The sequence below is a fragment of the Choloepus didactylus genome, chromosome 6 (genome assembly GCF_015220235.1).
Source record: "Choloepus didactylus isolate mChoDid1 chromosome 6, mChoDid1.pri, whole genome shotgun sequence".
Lineage (NCBI taxonomy): Eukaryota > Metazoa > Chordata > Mammalia > Pilosa > Megalonychidae > Choloepus > Choloepus didactylus.
Genome location: NC_051312.1, coordinates 84,177,102 through 84,197,633, shown reverse-complemented (window position 1 = coordinate 84,197,633; position 20,532 = coordinate 84,177,102).

Genomic DNA, 20,532 nt, shown 5'->3' with positions numbered 1-20,532 from the left:
TATCTTCCTGCACAATGGTCTCTTTGGAATCTCATGAAATCCATGAACCCTCTCCTCAGAAAAAAACACAGATAAACACACTTGCAATATTTTCCATAAAATTCAGAGGTTTCATGGATGCCTAAGAAGGACTTCCATGGCTCCCTTAACCAACCAAAGGCCAAGGTAGAGAACACAGGATACTCAGCCCACATATAGTTATACAAGGCTAGACCCAAGTAGTTGGTCCCTGGAGAAAAAGGAACTACTCAGTGGTTTTATCGATTTAAGAGGCTGGCAGAAGTTTAAACACTCAGTTGTATAAAATGGTAGAAAAAAATTCAGAGGAAAATGGAGATGAAACCTAAAGGGAATAATATCAATGTTATTGCTTCTGGAAAAGTAGTGGTAGATGATAGGAGGGATGTTTCATGTCCTGCCCAAACACTGGGGGTAGTGGTGTGATGAAGCCAGTTCACAGCAGCCTGCAGGAGCACATTGTGTGCACTTCTGACAACTCCTTGTTCAGTCATGTCATGTGGGCAGCTTGAAATCTGCCACAGTGGGAATATTTACAATGTGGGGGTTGGCGTATACTATAAATAAGGACTTTCATTAAAAAAAGAAAAGATTATGTTTACCAACACATCACTGACTGGAGGGTCTACTTTATGTTTGACCCTTTGGGAAACAATAGAAATTAAAAGATCTATAAAACATTTTTCCCTGCACTCAAGGAGCTTAATGTAGAATATGTGAGATGGCAAAATAGGGAAACATTTTTAAATAATGTATGTTTTATAGTTGACAGCACAGGATAGAATTTTACTTCTTGTTTGGATTATCATCCTGAGTTGCAAGGATATCCAAAGATGCAGGGAAGACAAGAGTATTTTGGAAGAAACTCTGTGTAATAATGTAAGAAATATCATGTCACAGTTTTATTCTTCATGGAAAAATACCTTCCTGAGTTTTAAATCCATAGGTCCTACCTGGACATAGGCATGGAGAATACTCTACCTTTCTTTTATTCTTTTTTCCCTTCCACTTCTCCAAGGTGAATTTAAATTACTGTATTTGAATAGTTGCTTAAAGAGCATCTTTTGCTTGCACAATGCTATTATGTAAAGGAATTGATTTGTGGATTTGGTTTAAAAATGTGTTTATATTTCCAGAATTTTAGATGTGAGGGACTTTTGTTCTGGTAATTGAACACATAAGAAGATTAATGTTGAGGAAATTTACTTTGAGATGCTCAAAGAACTTGCTGAAGCTTCTTCAGCTGAAACTCCTAAGTGAGACCCTCTAGCTGGAACTGATTAAGAGATTAGAAAGGAAAGATGTTTTTGTATGTATTTAGGGACTTTTATGTGGTGCAAGCAAAAACTAGGATAATTTCATTTAGCTTGAGTTGTACTGTGGTTTTTATAAAGATGTTTAGGATATTGCATATATGTGTTACTAAGTAGAATTAATTTCAAGGAGTAGGTGAGTGCTTAGCTTAGTATGTAGAATGGGCTGCAGGTAAATTTACTAAATTAATATTCTGATAAATAACACTATAATCAGAACAATTTATGCAAAAAAATAATTTAGATCTGTATCATTCATTCCCCAGAGAAACAGAACCAATGGGATGCACATATTAAGGGATAAGTTATAGTAATTTGGGTCTCACAACTATGTGGAGTGGCAAATCTGAATTCCTTAGGGCAGGACATAAGTTGGAAACTCCAATGAAGGTGAAGTTGAATTCTCCAGAAGAAGTTGGCTGGCTGAACTAGAGGCAGGAATCTTCTGACTTCTGACATCCTCATTTCTGGCTTTAGATCTGTTGATTGGATAAGGAGACTTCCCTCATTGCTGAAGACAAAGTCTTTTGATTGTGGATGGCATTGGCCTTAGATGCAATCAACTGACAATAGATTCAAATCTATCTGTGAAATACCCTTATAGTAACAATGAGAATGGTTCTGGCTTGACCCAACAACTGGACACTGTAACCTAGCCATGTTAATTAACCATGAAATTAACCAACACAAGTTCTCTCAGTCTTGAAGTAAAATGCTTGCTTATCTACTTCCAGGTTTCCAAACAGGCCTGTTTCTTCATAGGTGCCAGGTTAACTTCAAGTTGAATCATGCTGCTTCCCCAGTCTGAAACTCCACATTCCTTTCTCTTTTCCTAAAACTCTACATTCTAATCATAATTCAAAACCTAGACTAGATTCCACTTATTTTATGAACCACTGTTGACCCATCCCAACTCTAGTATAGTTTAAACTCTACAAGTTTAAAACATGTAATGTCAGCAGTTTATTCACTATCACCTAATGAATACGTTGCTTGAATTGAGTGTTTTCTCAGTGTACATTTTTCCTTTCTACTGCTGCCTTTCTTTGATGTTACATTCAGAGCACACATTTGGATACACAGTATCAAAAATAGCTTTGGAAATACTGAAGAAATGAGAAAAAGCAATGGATGAAAGCTGAGATTCCAACCCACAATGGGTCAAAGTGAAGTTCCTGCATATAAATGTTGAAACTATTCAGAAATACAGAAAAAGAATAATTTATTCAACTGGAATTCAGTTCTATGTCAAACTAAATAAAGCAAATAAGGAAGGCAATGGAATAATTTAAAATAGTCATCTAATTCCTCCTCTAATCCACCCTGCTCTGCTTCCTGCAAGGCTGACTTGATAGATGGCATCAAGACCTCTGCAGTCTTCCTGGGTACTACACCAGAGATGAACCTAGATTTTGGAAGTATAATACAGGGATTTTAAATTAACTATTAACTATTACTATGATTAATACATTAATATTAGTGGAAAAGGCTTAAACAGCTATTCCCCTGTAAGTATTTACTCACTAGAGTAGGTCCCCACGAAGGTCTCCCTGTGAATGTTGATAGCAGCTTTATCCATAACAGCTAAAAGTGAAAAACAACCCAAATGTCCTTCAACAGGTGAAGAGATAATGAATGAAATATTGATACATGCCATATGGGTGAATCTCAAAGGCAATATGCTGAGTCAAAGAAGCCAGTCACAAAAGAGTAACTCCCCTCATGAGTTTGATTAATTTTCCTGCCTTGTTTATAATCTGTCTTCCAGTTACACTGACCACATGCTTAAATGGCATGGCAATGTCAAATTTCCATAAAATTTTAAGAATTCTTACTGTCATTTTTGTGATTGTCTTTTGGCAGACTTGTAACCAAGAATTCATAGAAACCATGGTTTATTTAACCTCTTCTTATTTGTGGTTGTTCCATATATTTCCTTTACACTGGAATCATGGTTTAAAAAGAAAAGCTAGTAGATATATGTATTTGAGTTAGGAAGAAATGTGAAAAAATGAGCAATTACTGAAATAACCAGTGGTGGAGGAATAGTGCCAATGTAGTATCCTTATTCTGGCTTGGAAACTTAATGTGTGGAGCTTATGTTATTTAAAATAGAGAGTATAGAAGGAAATAGATTGATAAATAACTTCAGTTTCTAATATATGAAGCTTGAGATAGTCTATGATTACATACATAATTTGATATATATTTCTGGTGCATAGGAGTTTGGTCAGGGATAGGATAACAATTTCAGAATAAGAAAAATAACGTTGGTAGCAAACATCCTTAGAGGACCTGAGGTTTCCAAAAAATTAAAAAATATTTCAAAATATAGGGAAATTTAAAAATAGGGAAATAGTTAAGACTAATTTTCAAGTAGTTTCTTAAGTAACAGTGATAGTCAAGTTAGATAATTTCATACCAAAAGAAGGTACCTATGAAGTAGTGAAAAATATCTTTGATAGCTTCTAAAGGAATATTGGAGGTCCCAGAAAGGTTTCAAATGTGGTTTGAGCAATCATTACATCATTTGCACAGAAACCTATTCTCCAAATAAAAGTCTGAATTTGACGTTTAACAGCTGCCTTATTTGTTTAAAAAGAAATCTGATTACTTTATTTACCCATGTTGAAAAGCAACCCATGTAATGAACTTGATTAAATTATAAATAATAAATATTTACATGGCAGGAGTCTAGAGATACATAAATGGAAAACACAAATAAAAACTGATTTCCTCCCAATTTTCTCTCTATATATGTGTTACCTTCTAAAGATAAGGTGTATATCATAGTAATTAAAAGCACAGACTTGTGAGCCATGCTGTCTCAGATTCAGACCCAAGCTCCACCACATCCTGGCCTTGTACCCATGAGCAATGTATCTGAACTTCTAAACTTGTGTTTATTCCCATATGATAACTTCAGTTTGCACTTCTGTAATAATAGTACCTCTCTCTTCATGCTGCTGTAAAATAATCCCTGTGAAGAATTTATGACAAAGCCTATCACATAACACATAATCAGTTCATATCAGATGCATAATCTTTTCTAAATGATTTCTATGAGACCTTCATGGCAGGAATTAGTGTTAAAGCTCCAGGGAACAGATGTGATGGAGGACAATTATTTTTTTCTTGATTTTAATGCAGGCAGATTCCATAATAATATGCTAGATTTTATGGTTACACATTAAGAAGGCAATTAATATCCAGATTCATGAGAATGAGAATACTTTCCTTTGAGTAAACACATGTCAAGCTCACATGAGAGTGAGCTGACATTTACTAAGATGAATTCTTAGTTTTGTGTTCTCTTGGAAACAGATATGCCCTCTGCTTAATAAAAAAAAAAGGTAAATATAAACTTAATGAATTAACTGCACTCAATTATTCATCAATTTTCCTCTGATGAATCAGTCAATTCTTCTCCTATGCCTAGACCTTATTATTGGTGATTAAAGAACACTGAGAAGATAAATATATCAAAAGACAATTTACAAATAGTAAATATCTACCACAAACCAAGCACTTTACCAAGCAAAGATGACTGCAAAATACAACCTTTCTTCATAGGGAGATGCCAAGAGGATCTCAAGATCTAGTTGATGGATGAATCATACATATAACAAAGATGAGTAAGAATACAAAATTGAAACTGATAAATGTCAAATTTTTAATGAAAAGTAAAAATAAATGGAAGCTAAATAATTTTTTTTGGGAAATCAAGATTTTACAAGAGAATTCTGTTCCTGAAAACCATAATATCAAATACCTTGACTGTCCTTCTCCCATTTTCCTCCTGATGGGAGTTCCTGGACTTGAATGGGCCCACTCCATTTCCTTCTTCTACTCTACTCAACTGCCCTTTCTGGGAATACCTTGATCTTCTTTGGAGTCTTCACTGAACCAAGCCCCCGTGTGCTTTTTCCTCTCCATTTTGCCCACCTCTGAACTAGGCTTATGCATCTCCACACTGGTGATAATGATGGGAATATTTTGGCTCAATGCACAGGACATCAGCTTCAATGCTTGCTTATCACAGATGTTCCTCCTTCACTGCTTCACTGTCATGGAATCCTCAGTACTGTTGTTATGACCTTTGACTATTTTGTGGGTATTTCCAATCTTCTTAGAAATGCCTCCATCTTAAGTGACCTTAAAATAGCACAAATTGGTGCATAAGTCATCACCAGATGACACATCAATTCTAGACTGTCCTGCCACAGCCACATGCTCTGACACTCCTGTACTCATTGGTCTATGCTATGCCAGGAGACTCAAAATATAGTTTCCACAAAATTGCACATTTATTTGCTCCCTAATATATCCATTCAGTGAATATCAATACCTAAATAAATAAAAGAATCTGAAGCATTCTCACCATGACTTCCTATCAAAATAATCCACATGCTATACCAGCACCTCAAACTTCTCAAGTCTGAAACCAACTTGATTCTTTTTCCTTTTATAAACTATCTGATCCTACTGTTGATGGGTGAAATTATGTCTGGTATTGAAAGGTAAGGTGATCAAGACAGCTTCCCTCCTTTGAGGAAACTTGGCCAAGGGTCCTCTGACCCCTGATAACAAGCCTTTCTGTTTAAATTTCTATTTGGTAAAACTGACTTTTCTGACCAGCCTTTGTGATGCCAAACCTCTTTCAGCTAACCAAACCTGGTTTGTTCCTGTCACCTTTGACATTTCTCTCTATGCTCACCATTCAAAAGGGTAACCTACAATATAGATGGAACTTCTTTGATGTGACACTTGATATACTTTCTCATTTGCTGTTCCACTGTTCTGTGTCTTCAGAATCTCTCTCCATTCTAGGCCCGTCTGCTGAGATGACCCTTCTTTCAAGTTCCCCTTACTCTAACTTATCCTCTAAACAAACACCAGATTGATGTTATTATGGAATCACATCATTGCTTTAAAAAGCTCTCCAAATTATAAGCAAACTCCATCAGCCAAGAAGACAATGAATTCTTATCCCCATGTACTTCTGTTATAATATTTGAGATATTAGCTATTTCATCACTCTATTTTGTTAGTAAGGAAACTAATGCCCATAGATCAGTGTTTTTTCTTAGAGCCATACAGTTATCAGCAGAACAAAGATTAGAACACTGATTTTCCCATGTCTAATGCAAGGTATGATGGAAATACTTCAACTGTTTTCTGTCATGCTTAGTGAGTCTCTGTTTACCCTGTTATCCCATCATCCCACCACTATAAAACTTATAGCTACACTTCTAGTACAAAGCTTTCCATGTACATTCCACTAAACAAGCTTGCAAATCAACCTGCATTCTCAATTCCCTCTTGAAAATACATTGACTGGGGAAAGGGGTTGGGCAAGATGGCAGCATAGGGAGGTGTGGAATTTACTTCATCCCCCATGGCAGCTAGTAAACAGCCAAGAACTGTCTGGAACAACTGTTTGGGGAATGTCCATGACCAGACACATATCATACATCAGTCTGGAACAGGTGGAAGGGCCAAGATCAGAGTGCAGAAGTGTAATGAAGTCTCCCAAGCTTGGAAACTGGAGCCCCTCCCCCACTGGAAAGGCACACTGTTTTGGAAGCACTTTCCCAGGGGAAAAAGAAGTAGTCTCCACTAGGAGTAAAGGAAGAATTGTTCAAACAAGCTCCAAATGTGGATTCAATTAACAAATCTGGACAGCTGAATACAAGCTCCAGATACAGATAAACCCAGAGCAAACATGAAAGGAACTTGGAGGTAGCTCCTCCACAGACAAGAGCTGGGGCTGACAGGAAAAAAAGAAAGAAAACAGAGGCCTTTGGAGTTGGGCAAGATCAGAGTACTGGAAAAAGGCTATGCCCCAAGGAAAAGGGCACATAGAGTCAGGTACCAACTCCGGCCCTTGACTGGAAAACTGGGGACTGGGGACCAATTCTGAAAAGGATTTTTTTTTTTTTTTTTACTTTTTGCATAAAGATGCAGCAGGCTTTTTTGGTTGTCAGCACTACCCTAGCAAGGGTGGAACTAAGGTATGTCTAAGAGACAAAGTAACTAGTCAGGTGAAGGAGATAATTCCCTTATGGACATATATTCTCCAAGAAAGGGAGTTGGGCAGGGCCCAGCAAAAGTGGCAGCTCTCATTCAGAAAATTCTCAATTCTAATCTTCCATATACCTTAAACTTTAAAATTGTGAAGTCTGGATGCAGTCAGGAAGAATTAAGTCAGCCAACGAAGCAAGAAAGAGGTGTTTATGTGACATATGAGAAACTGAGGAAATGTGGCCGCCTTACAATGTGCCTCTCACGTCTCCCACAGCAGGGAATGTAATTGACTTAAATGACAATCTGAAATCCATCACCAGGCTGCTGCTGAGGCCACAAATACTACAGACTGTTCCCAGTCATGACAGGTTATTTTGGGGCATTGAGGCAGGCCCATTCCTGTGAGACAATTATCATTCTAGGACTCCTCATTAGCCTTGATAAGACTTTTGGAAATGCACTTCATTCTAACAACTTTCTTTCTTTATCCTCCTTCAATCCCTCATGGAAGTTAGATAAGTACTGTAATCTGATGGCTCTTCCAGCCTCTTCTGGCTCCCTTTCCATGTTCTCTCACAGGCATATCCTCCAATAAATATCTCATGTCCAATCCTATCATGGCACCTTCTTCTTGAAAGATACAAAAGACTGATTGGAGCAAATAGAAGGTAAGATGAGGATTTGGGTCTGTCTAACTGCCCAGTAGGTGAAGCAGATGCCACTTGATTGGTGGGTAAGGCATATATAGTACCTGACATTAGATGGTGGCTCAGTTGCTAAAGATTTCACTGGTAGTGAACTAAGAAAATGTCCCAGTGGAGGGAAATTCTACTGCAGTTTGTGATGATTCAGCATTTGAAAGATATTGGGGTGGGGGAGTAACCTACAAAGATGATCAAGTTTGTTGATTTCTTATAAGTTGTATTGATGTCCTGTAGAAAGATAATAAAATACCAAGGGCTATTAACAAATAGTTATTGGGTAAGTATGAGAGTCAGAGACTCTTTGGTGGCTTACAACAGGCCCTTATCTCCTGCAAAGAAACGTTGAGCAGCAGGCTGAAGATGAAATTGTTAGAGGACAGAGCTCCAGAGATGTTTGGATGCTCAGCTGATAAAATGTCTGTTATTCTAAGATCAAGGCCCCAGTTGGGAATTCCTGAAACACTTAAAAATGGCAGGGTACATCTGGATTTCTGCCCTTGAGGATGTTGGTACTTCAGATACCCTAAATATTTTAGCTCTACAAAACTGATCCATTCTTCCCTTGCAAGAGGTGGCACTTCTGTGCTGAAAAGTACTGCAGAGGCTTCTCCCCTGCAGTGCAACAGGTGCCCCCTCAGAAGCTTCTCTCCTGGTTGCCAAAAACTTAAGGTTAAATATGAGCATTCCCTTACTGCAGACATGCATGGCCTGATATTGGAAGAAAATATACAGCACAAAAATAAAGAATTAGCTAGCATGTATTGGCAGGAAAAAGCTTGATCCAGAGGGCTGGAATGTAAGACTGGATGAACAAGAATTCATGGGATTTTATCCCCTTGACAAGGATGAGAAGATAGAGAAAACTCACTGTAATGGTGGCTCTTGTAATCCTGAAAGCAATGATGGCTAATGATCAACAAAGTGAAAATTCTTTGGTTGCCCAGGAAGAAAGTAGAGGAAGGAATCAAGAGGTTGAGGGAAATGGGCAAGTTGGAACAGACATATTATGTAAGGGCAGATGATCCTTCAGAGGACTGTGTTCCATAGGTGGACCCAAAGGGTACAACATTCACCAAGGCCATCAGTAATGACCTGTTGATATGGGTACCAGAATAACGAAGTTCAATGATGGCTGCCCTCTGCAGTCAAGGACCAATGGTAGAAGAGGTGGTCACAGTCTTGGGCTTACTGATATCTATGGGGATGATGGGACTTTGGGGTAATGTAAGTCAGGTGGCAGCACTTAACCACCAGAGGCCAGAAGGCTACAATTACTGTAACAATCAGCGGGGTCAGAGGGTGAGCCCATGGGGCTTGATCCACAGTGAGTTGTAGAGATGGTTAATGGATCATTGTGTTCCAAGGGGCAAAATAGATAGCTGACAAGGTTCTGTTTAACATCTTAACAACAACAACAAAAAAGGCAAGAATTGAGGATCAGAAATCAGAAGGCTGAAGGTAGTCACTCAAAGTCACAGTCTCTTGCTCAGTTCCCAAACCTGTGCCAATTTTGAGATCTAGAACTCAATCGACAAAAGAGTACCTGGATCCCTAAGTGGAAGGATCCTGAAAAACCATGTTTATTACATACTATGATCATGCCCCCCACTTCTTCCACAAAAGGTACCTGTGGCCATTTACTCAGGTCATTGTACACTAGGGAGGAAGAATACCCAGACATAGAGGATTATTGAACAGAGTTTGAGTTGATATTGATACCCAGAAATTGAAAACATAATCACAATCCTTCCATTAGAATCAGGGATGGCTGGAGCCAGGTATCAAGTAGAGTCCTGCAGAAAGTCCAGTTCTCAATGAATCCTGGTCCCACAGACCCACCCAGTGGTCATTTCTATAGTCACTTAGTGTATAATTAGAATATACTTAGTTGGTAATTAGAATAATCACCATATGGGTACTCAGCCTGTGAGATAAAAGAATATAGGGAAGGCCAAATGAACCTATGAACTGCCCTTCCTACTAATGCATCCTGGGGTACATGGTAGAGAATAACAGATGTATTATCTTCTATTCCAATTATAAAAGAGGGTCTGAACATTTATATTCACAGGGGATGGACAATACTCAGCCAGTCTGCCTCAGAACCATGTTAACTCTCCTGCACTCTGCCATAATATAGCCTTAAGAGATCTGGACTTCCTGGGTGTCACACACAACATTATACTGATCCATCAATGACATCACGTTGATTGGGCAAAATGAGCAAGAGGTGCTTCATGAACTGAAGACCTTAGTAAGACACATGTACTTCAGATAGTGGGAGACAAATCCTAAGAAATTCAGGGAACTGCAATTTCAGTGAATTTTTTAGGGGTCCAACTGTCAGGATTTCATCTGGATGTCCTCACTGAAGTTAAAGAAATCATCTTGCATCCTTACCCAAAAGAAGAAAGCACAATGCCTGGAAAACCTCTTTTGGTTCTGGAGATAACTTACCCCTCTCCTAAAAATACTGCTTTGGCCATACAGCAGAGATATGGAAGGCTTCCAGTTTTGAGTGGGCTCCCTATTTCCCCTCAGGCATTTTTCCCCCAATGAATCTCTCACATATCTAATTCCATCTTTGACTCTGCTATTTGGAGGATCCATTCTAACAGTTATGGAGAGTTCCACTGCATAAACTTCAGCTTCATGTCCCAGAAGTCAGTCTTGTGGGAAGAGTTAATACTTCCTATAAATATGGAGCCCTTTGAGATCTGTTTCCAAAGACTACTCTCTAAAAGCCATTTAAGAAGTAGTGAAAACCATGTAACTTTTAGCACTTGATATGTGGCTTAGCACTGCTTCTCCTTCCTTGTCATAGAATACATGAGAGCAGTTCTAGTATAGATATAAATTTGAAGAATCTATTGTCATAAAGGCAGTTGAGTTCTATAGCAGTCAAATTCAAGGTGCAGCCTAGAAGCCTGAACAGAGCTGTTCCCTTGATGTTACCATAGGCACTGCACAAAATTAATGACGTCCCAGGGCCAGGAGACCTACACTGTGAGAATGGCCTCAGACTGCTCTGGACTAGCAGACTGATGTTCTCACAACCATAGTTCCTCAATTTTCCTCTTCAGAGCCTTGTTTTCACATCAAGTCTGATTGTAGGTAGAGAATCTCAATTTTTTTTTTTCTTTTTACCTAACATTCTAAGCTGCCTAATCTCTCCTCCAACTCTTGGAACCAGAGAACAGATGGGAAGATGTAAGGGATATATGACCATCTGCTTTGTGCTTTCAAGGAAGGAAATTATGGGCAGCTCCAGGGGGTTCTTAGGATAAGCAGATCCATAAATATTCCTGGAGGAGCTTGAGGATAGGGGTTATGTTTAGCCACCCATCTGAATTTTAGTCTGAGTTTTTAGGACTCCCAGCCTGGGCAGAAGTCCTATCCTTCTGTTCCTGAGGCCTCTCTACTCTGAGCCCACTCTCTTGGCAAAAGACTAGTTGTATTACAGGTATTACCTAAGGCCTCAAAATTAGAACACTTAGAGTTAGTAGTATTTTTCCATATTGGCAGAATTGAACTGATATATTTCATAGATGATATAAAACAGTTTCCAACTGAGGCTGCACTTTTATTCCAAGAGTGCTACCAAATAAGAGCTGTACATTAAGATTTAGGGCATCATAGGTAGATACACACACTTACATGTGAGAATGTTTTTCAAAGTTCTTGTCTAATACAGATGTGTACTATAAACATGGAGAAGTGTTAGAAGAGCCTATTGGAATCACAAGGGTAAACTGCCAGAGATAGAAAGGGTTAAGAACAACTTTTAAATAAAGGTTAGTTCCTGAGAATCTTTAAAGCTCTTCTTTCTGGGGGTGATGTTCATGTTCAAATTTGAACTAAATGGTGAATATAATTGCTGACTCCCTCCTGTAAGTTCAATCCCAGAGGCATCACATATAGGATAACACTAAAAAACTGAAATTGAAAGACTCTGGGGAGGTTGGACTGGGAAATAGCTTCGGCCTGAGAAGGAAGACATTCAAGCACTGCTGTGGAAAGATACAATAGAAAAGAAACTATACTTTAGGTCTTCTTCCTCCCCTGTAGTGCCTTGGACTAAAAAAAAGTGCCTACTTTAACCCTGTGATGATGACTCAGATCTCTGGTTGAGATGCCCTCAGAAGTAAAGTCACAGCAGCAGAGAAACCCTGTGCATGTGAGGAGTACCCCACCCCCACCCACCCTCCACCCCCTGACAAGGGACATGACTCCCATGGGAATGAATCTCCCTGGCAAAGTGGAACATGACTCCCAGGAATGAGCCTGGCCTTGGCAGTGAGGGAGTGAAAATGCCTACTTGACAAAAAGGAGGAGAAAATAAAGGTAACAAGCTGAGGTCACAGTGGCTGAGACATCCCATGTATAGTTGAGAGGCTATCCTGGAGGTTTCTGTTATGCAAGCTCCAGCTAGGCCTCCCAGATGGCCACAGTATGCCATGCTCTTACCAAAAGTAGCCTCTGAATACCTAGGTACCTACCTGAGATTCAATAGAAGATTCACTCAGTAAATTTTGTCTCTCAGAAACTTAAATCCACCAGACTGTTCCTATGCCAGACAGGTCCCAAAACTCAGAGGCAACAGCCTTTTTAAGAACAACAATCAGATGCAGCCCCCTTCCCTATACTGTCGACACTCCCTTTCAATATGAACAAGTTAGGGTGCTCACTGCCTGGACACCCGTGAAGATGGAGGGACAGATTAAGTGAGAGGAGGGGATAGCAACAAACAAGATAAGATTTAACAAAGGACTATGAATACTGAAACTTTATATAATTATATATATATTTTCTTGGATGCTGGGGTGTTTGCATGGCTTGGAAGGAGGTAAATGACATGGTGGAACTGCAGCCTACAGCATCCTTTGGGATTTGCTTTATAGCTGTTTGTTGAATTGTGCCTTGACGGTCATTACTTTTCTGTATATACCTTCTATTGCATAATAGGGAAGGGACTGAGACTGTGGAACTGTAATCCATAACAATTTTTGAAATTACCTACATAACTGCCTGTTGAGCTGTACATCGACAGTTGACACCTTGCTGTATATATGTTACATTTTACAGTAATGGAAATGGGTGAAGTTGTGGAACTGTGACCCATGACATTCTTTGAAATTTATTTGAAATAAATATCTATCTAGGTTAAGATCTTTTAAGAAAATGAAAAAAAAAAGCTCAATTATCACCCAAGTCCCTAGTTCCAGATTTTTCCTTGTATATCCCTTTATTTGGGGGTCCTTTGGACTGATTTGAGTGGATTCCTTCATTTTTCATAAGGCCAGACATACCCCACATCTGGACAGATACACTGTAATAAAAGATAATGCATAGATTTTTATCTTCCAGTGTCTTTAGTTTCTAATTTAACTCAAAATAAGACCAGAGTTATCCTCAAGTTTAAAATCTGGGGCACATTTTTTCTTGGAGTCTAAGGTTACTTGTTTTGCTATAGAAGACTTTGCTTTTCATCAGGAAAATTAAATGCACTAAGAAGGAAAAGCATATTTTCCATTTCTTCCCAGCATAATTGGTTTTATCTGAGAGCTGGAACTTTACCCTGCCACACCTAAACAAGATAAAGAGACAAAACTTTACTCTGATTTGCTTCCCTTTTCATCTAGTACTTAATACCCACTGGAAGTAGGAGGATTAGTGATAAGGAAGACTTTGCTGTGGGTTGGGGAGATGGAGGCTTGAGGTTCAGATGAGGCTTTCATTATCATGTTAGAAAGTGCTTTGTGATATTTTTCTGCCACTTTTCAAAGTCATCTTCTATTTGACTGTTAAAAAATATGCATGGCCCAGCTCTCATTTTTAATCACTCACAGGCCTTAGATTAGTTTGCGTTGGTAACAACCTATGGTGGTTTGGAACTATTTTTACCCCAGAAAGACATATTCTTAAACTTAATCCATTCTTGTGGGTATGCACCCATTTTAAGAGTGGGGTTACTTCAGTTATGTTGTGGCCCACCTCCATTAGAATGAGTCTTAATCCTATTACTGCAGTCCCTTAAAAGCAGAGTGGGATTCAGACAGAAAGAGAAAGTCACAGAAAGAGAAGCCAGAAGCTGAAATGAATGGAACCAGAAAAAGGGTAAAAACAGGAGAAGCTGCCATGTGCATTGCCATGTCACAGAAGAATTAGGACCAGGATCTCTGGCAGCCGGCCCCAGAATGCTACTCTGGGGGGAAAGCATCACTTTGATGAACCCTGATTTGGAATTCTAGCCTCAAGACTATGAGTTAATAAATTCCCAGTAAGCTAATCCTTTGCACGATATTTGCTCAAGCAGTCAAGGCAACTAAAATACTACCCTCCTGCAACTTTAATTCTAGAAAACCCAGAAGTCTAGTGGTCAACAGTTAACATGCCTTATCTTATATTTAACAAAGCAAGAAATCATGGTTGCATGAATATTTTGGCAAAGGTTGAGATTCCTACAGAAATTTCTAGTATCTAAATATACTTGCATTTTTTAAAACAAGAATTTACATTTCAGGATCACATCATTGGAAATACCAACTAGCTTTGGATACCACTGTTCTCAAATCAGCGGGCTTGCAAATTACTTTCTTTCAAAGCTTAAGCACTAAAATTTTCATCTATAGTTTTACAGTTCGAAATCAGATTTTGTGTTTACTAAGGCTATGAAGACAATCTTTTCTAATAAAGGTAATGAGTTGGCTTAAACATAGAAGGTCTAAGAAAATATTAATAGTAAGGAAAAAGCAGAAGTCGAAATTCTAATCAAATAGACAGAAGACTGTGTGGACTTTCATATGTATAGAAGGGTTATATGTCCAGGAGACAGTAAAATTATAGTTAGCAAGTGAGTTGGCAGAGATCATTAAGGGACCAAGAAACCGAAGATACCAACTGATTAAGCATCCAAATCACCATGTTTTAGAGGGAAGAATACCATAGTAGATTCTTAAGCAGGATGCACATTCTTTTTGAAAAGAACGCTCATCTACCTCGTGGATAAAGGACACACATCTCCCAATTCCTACTTCATGATGATCTCTAGCCAAAGCAGACTTGCCTGGAGCCATACAACACTGGACTCCAGAGATTGGTTTGTTTCATGATGCATATGACAATGCACAATATAGTATTCTGAGTTCCAAGATGCCCACTGTATAAAGTGCTTCTATAAGTTTGGCAACAAGCTTATATATGTCTCTTTTCCTTAGGGGACAAAGGATCCATAAAGTGAAGTCCTCATGGAGTCAGAAGCCAGAGAAGTGGCTGCCTGCTTATTACTTCTTTCCAAGAGAAGTGGTTAGAGATGAATGGGAACATGTCCATGTTGAGAAGTCATTTGAAAGATAATGAAGAAGCTTCTAATGACCTCTGCATTCCATTGGAAAGAGAAAACACTTCTCCCCAATCCCAGATATTTTCCTGAGTGTTATGCTACCACAATATATAAAAGTTAGTACTGGATATCTTAATCTTAAAAATACACTTGGATTACTTAAGGAAGACAATTCTTTACTTGTATAGAAGTACAGATTAAAGTGGGATTAAGGGATAGGAATAAGTTATTTCAGAAAACAGTTGGATTCTTTATGTGTGGCCAGGGACTATTCTTAACTAATGCCATTTCAGGAGGCAAGAAGCATCTCCCACACTTCTGTTAAATAATAATGTACATGGACTCAAGATAGTCACTCATGCTAAACCATACATCAGCAAACCAAAGCATAATTTAGTTGCTCTTTCTTGTAGCATTCAGCTGCCCCAGAACCAGAGACCTAAGGTCAACCAATCATGGTCCTGTCAGCTCTAATTTAGCTCAACCAATCACAGCCTGACAGCTTTAATTTAGCTTGTGTGTCCCAGATCCTCTGGTTTGGCATTAGCCAAATAAGGATAAATATCTTGATGCAGCCAGTAGAATCATTTATACTGCTAACTCCTTTGATGGTTGTGTAAACCTGTCTATATAAAACCTGCCCTTTCTACCTCTTGATGATGTTCCCCTCTGTTTTTTGGCTGGGATGTTACCTGATTGGTGAATCACTCCAAGTTGTGAGATCCTAGATTTCATGTTGTTAAGAATATTCTCACTTCCAATATCCACCTGAGCAGCATTTTTCTTTTACTGAGACCCAGACACAAGGGGTTGGGGCTTGTGTCATGTGCCCCAGAGAAGGCATGTTCAGGCCTCAACTCTCAGTCCTATGGATATGAGTCTATTTGTAAATGGGACATTTAAAGATGTTGCTAGTTAAGGTGAGCCCAAAACAAATGAGTGGGTTTTAACCCCATACGGCTGAAGGCCTTATAAGCAAAGGAGATTGGACACAGGAGAAGTCAGGGGAGCAGTCAGAAGCTGAAAGTCAACAGAACCTGGAAGGGAAAGAAGATACTGTCATGTGCATCACCATGTGATGGAAAAGCCAAGGAACCCCAACAATTGCTGAGCAGAAGATATTGACCACCATGGAAGCCAGCCTTCTAGCCTTTGAAACCATGAGCCAGAAAATTTTGTTAAGCCAACCCATTTTATGCTATTTGTTTTAATAGCTAGGAAACAAACACATGTGATATGAAGTGGAGAATTTCCAAGTGATTATAACACAAGTGCCCAACATGAGGGTCTCAGTATTGTCCTGCCAGTGCGCGAGGCAGAGGTTTACTTGCTAAGCATTACTTCCCATTAAAAAATCTAATCAATCTGGCTTATGGTACCTCAATAACAGGAAAACCCCTGCTGGTGAGTCTGCATTGGCTTGCTAAATCTTCAGGTAAAGCTAATTAGATACCAAAAGAATATTGAAACAAACCCTTAAGGAATGCCAACAGAATGTCTGGGGAGACTAAGCGTCAGGGACTGAGTTTCTGCTTCAGGAATCCTATGCATGGTTTGTTACCAAGGGGACACAAAATTAGCTCCCATGCTAGAGAATGAATAAGGACAGCACTGGGAGAAGGGATGGGGTGTGGGTGTGGGTGTGGACCTATAAGGCTGGCTTTTGAAAGAGACTATAGACCTGGACCAGCCCCTCATCTTTTCACCTAACCCTAGTTGTGGGCAGTCTCCCACCATTAACGTTCCTGAGACCCCTTCTGCTTTGTGGCCATACTCTTTTTTCTCTTCATTTGAGCCAAGAATAATAGGAGAGAAAAGACAAGAAAGTACAGGACAGAGAGGGGCTATTTTAAGACAAGGAAATGGAAGTAAGCATCTCCTCTAGATCAAGGGGGCCCCATTTCCTCAGGAGAATTGAATCCAGCAAAGTCCAGATTTGGTTCCCTGAGCTACTTTAAAGACCCCATACCAAGGGACCAGATGGTAAGCCACAGGCTTGTCTTCTTCATTATTTCTTCCTATGGGCTATGAGAAATAATCTTGCAGAGCTTTTGTATCCTTTCCAGAATATACAAGCAAGTATTACTTAATCTGAATTAGAATTGATACCAGAGACCTCTGAATACTGTATCTCAAAGTGATAGATATGAAATTCTGGCTTGGCTGGACTCAAGGATCCAAGAAACTCATGAAATGATTTAAGGTCTAAGACAGGAGACTTAGAGTAGTAGACACTGATGCACCATCTAGACTTAGTTTTAATGAAGGCTTTGTTGGCCTGGCTATTGTTATCAAGCAGCTTTCAGCTGTCAGCTGCTCCAGAGATTGTCTCAGCCTCAGAGACTTCAAAGTCATCTAGGGCAGCCCATAGCTAATGAGTGATTGATGTGGAAGTAAACAACCAGGGCTATTGTGGCCCAATTCAGGAGAAATTTGAAAGCCCATTCTAGAAACAAGCTCCTGGTAGAGTAGGCAAAGGCTAACATTGGATCTGCATGCACAGTTTAACTTTTCCCCTCTACTCACTCCTGCTTCCTTTCACTCCCTCCCACAGGTATGATCCCAAGGGAATTCCTTAGTGAACATCCTGTACAACTCTGACAGTTGGTACCAGGAGTGATCCAAGAGAGCAAACACTAAGCTGGGGCATTAGAGTTGTAACACCTGCTGCCCATCTGGTAATGAGGACTCCATCACTGGTGGTAGATGAGCATGGATAACCCTTGGTAGTAGTATGATCATAAAACTTCAACTGTTGTATCATGATGATATACTTGTGAAGGGGAATGTATCAGCAGTTATGACATAGCAGGCATTTCTGAAATACAGAACAATGGAATTGGCTAGTACATTGTCCTAGAAGAAAAGTAGACAGCTTATGAGAAATTTGTACAAACAAAATCAATGAAGGATGATTCCTCAGTAAATATTCATAATCCTTTGCCCAGAGTTTTGGTCTTGGAACACAATGACTGAATGTGTCTTCCTGGGAGGAAGAACTCAGAACCTTTCGGAAATATGCATGGTAATCATCAACTCAGTCTTTTACCAGTGGCCATTTTTTTTCATATAATTGTACACTGGAGAAAGGAGAACACCCAACCACTTGGGGGACTGCTTGACACAGGGTCCTAGATGACACCACTCCTCAGCTCCTCAGCAACTCAAAGATTCATTATGACTCACCTCTTGCGGTGGAGGCATATGGGCACCAGATAATAAATGAACTCCTGGCCAGTATTCAGTATTCAGCTGGTCCTCTGGTTCTGTTGATACACCTGGTGATTCTTCTTCCCTGAATGTATAATCAGAGTAAGTATACAGATCTATTTAGGGTCTTGACCTGTGAGGTAAGAGGCAGTATAGTGGGGAAGTCAAAGTGGGTCCCTTTGAGATCCACTCCCTCCTTTTGCCAGGTAGGATAGTAGAGAATCACGTATTGGAAGGGATGGAAGGAATTGGTGACATTGTTGAGTCCTAAGGGATGTAGGGATGGTGATCCCCATCATATCTCCATTTAATTCACCAGTATGTTACTTGAAATACCTAGATACATCCAGGATAATGACAGAATACTTCAAATGCAACCAAATAATCCAAGTAAGCTATTCTGCCAGGTGTGGTATCTGATAAAGCAGACGGAGTCTCAGGCACATGCTATGTAGCCATTGATTTAATGCTTTCCTTTCTACCACAGTGTATCTGGTCATCCATTTTGCGACAAAAACCCCAATTTTGAGGTTAAAATATAGACACGTGAAAATGGGCAGTGGCAAATGGCTTGGTTGGAGAAAAATTGGAAGATCTGGGAGAAGTTGTTGTGGAATAGAGGCATGTGAATGGACATATGGGAGTAGACTAAAGTGAATTATCTTCATATCACTGTTAATACCTAGTAGAGATCACCCTCCCCCCACCCCACCCCCAGGAAGAAGCACTAGACAACTACAAACCCTCTCTGAAAACCATGGCAGCATTTGACAGTTTTGAAATAGTCACTTCATTTTGTCACACTATCTTCTTCCACCACAGTGGAATGAAGCTAGAAATCAATAACAAACAAAGTTAAAAAAAAAAAAAAAAAAAACCCTTAAATGTGGAAATTAAACAATATACTCTTTTTTTAATTTTTTTTAATAATTCCATTTTATTGAGATATATTCACATACCATGCAGTCATACAAAGCATAAAATCATTGTTTACAGTACCATTATATAGTTGTGCATCCATCACCAAAATTAATTTTTGAACATTTTCATTACCACACACTCAAAAGTAATAAGAATAAAAATTAAAGTTAAAAAGAATGATTAAAGTAAAAAGAGAACACTGGGTTTTTGTTTGTTTGTTTGTTTTTTGTTTTTTGTTTTTTTTGCCCCCATTTTTCTACTGATCCATCATACCCTGGACAAAGGGGAGTGTGATCCACATGGCTTTCCCAATCACATTGTCACCTCTCATAAGCTACATTTTTATACAATTGTCTTCAAGATTCAAGGGTTCTGGGTTGTAGTTTGATAGTTTCAGGTATTTACTGCTAGCGATTCCAGTTTATTAGAACCTAAAAAGGGTTATCTTTACTGTGTGTAAGAGTGCCCACCAGAGTGACCTCTCGGCTCCTTTTGGAATCTCTCTGCCACTGAAGTTTATTTCATTTCCTTTCACATCCCCCTTTTGGTCAAGATGACATTCTCCATCCCACAATACCAGGTCCAGATTCCTCCCTGGGAGTCATATTTCACGATGCCAGGGGTATTTACACCTCTGGATGTCAGATCCCACGTAAAGGGGAGGGCAGTGATTTCACCTAACAAGTTGGCTTAGCTAGAGAGAGAGTGCCACATCTGAACAACAAAGAGACATTCAGGAGGAGCCTCTTAGGCACAATTATAAGCAGGCCTAGCCTCTCCTTTGCAGTAACAGTCTTTCCAAGGGCAAGTCCTGTGATTGAGGGCTCAGCCCATTAAACCACCAGTCCCCAATGTCAGCAACCATCGAGGTTGGGAAGCCCAACACACCTGCATTCTCCCCCAGCAATGTTCACATTAGTATATATTAGCATATATTTCTCTTTTTGTGCCTGGCTTATTTTGCTCAGCAGTATGTCTTCAAGGTTCATCCAAGTTG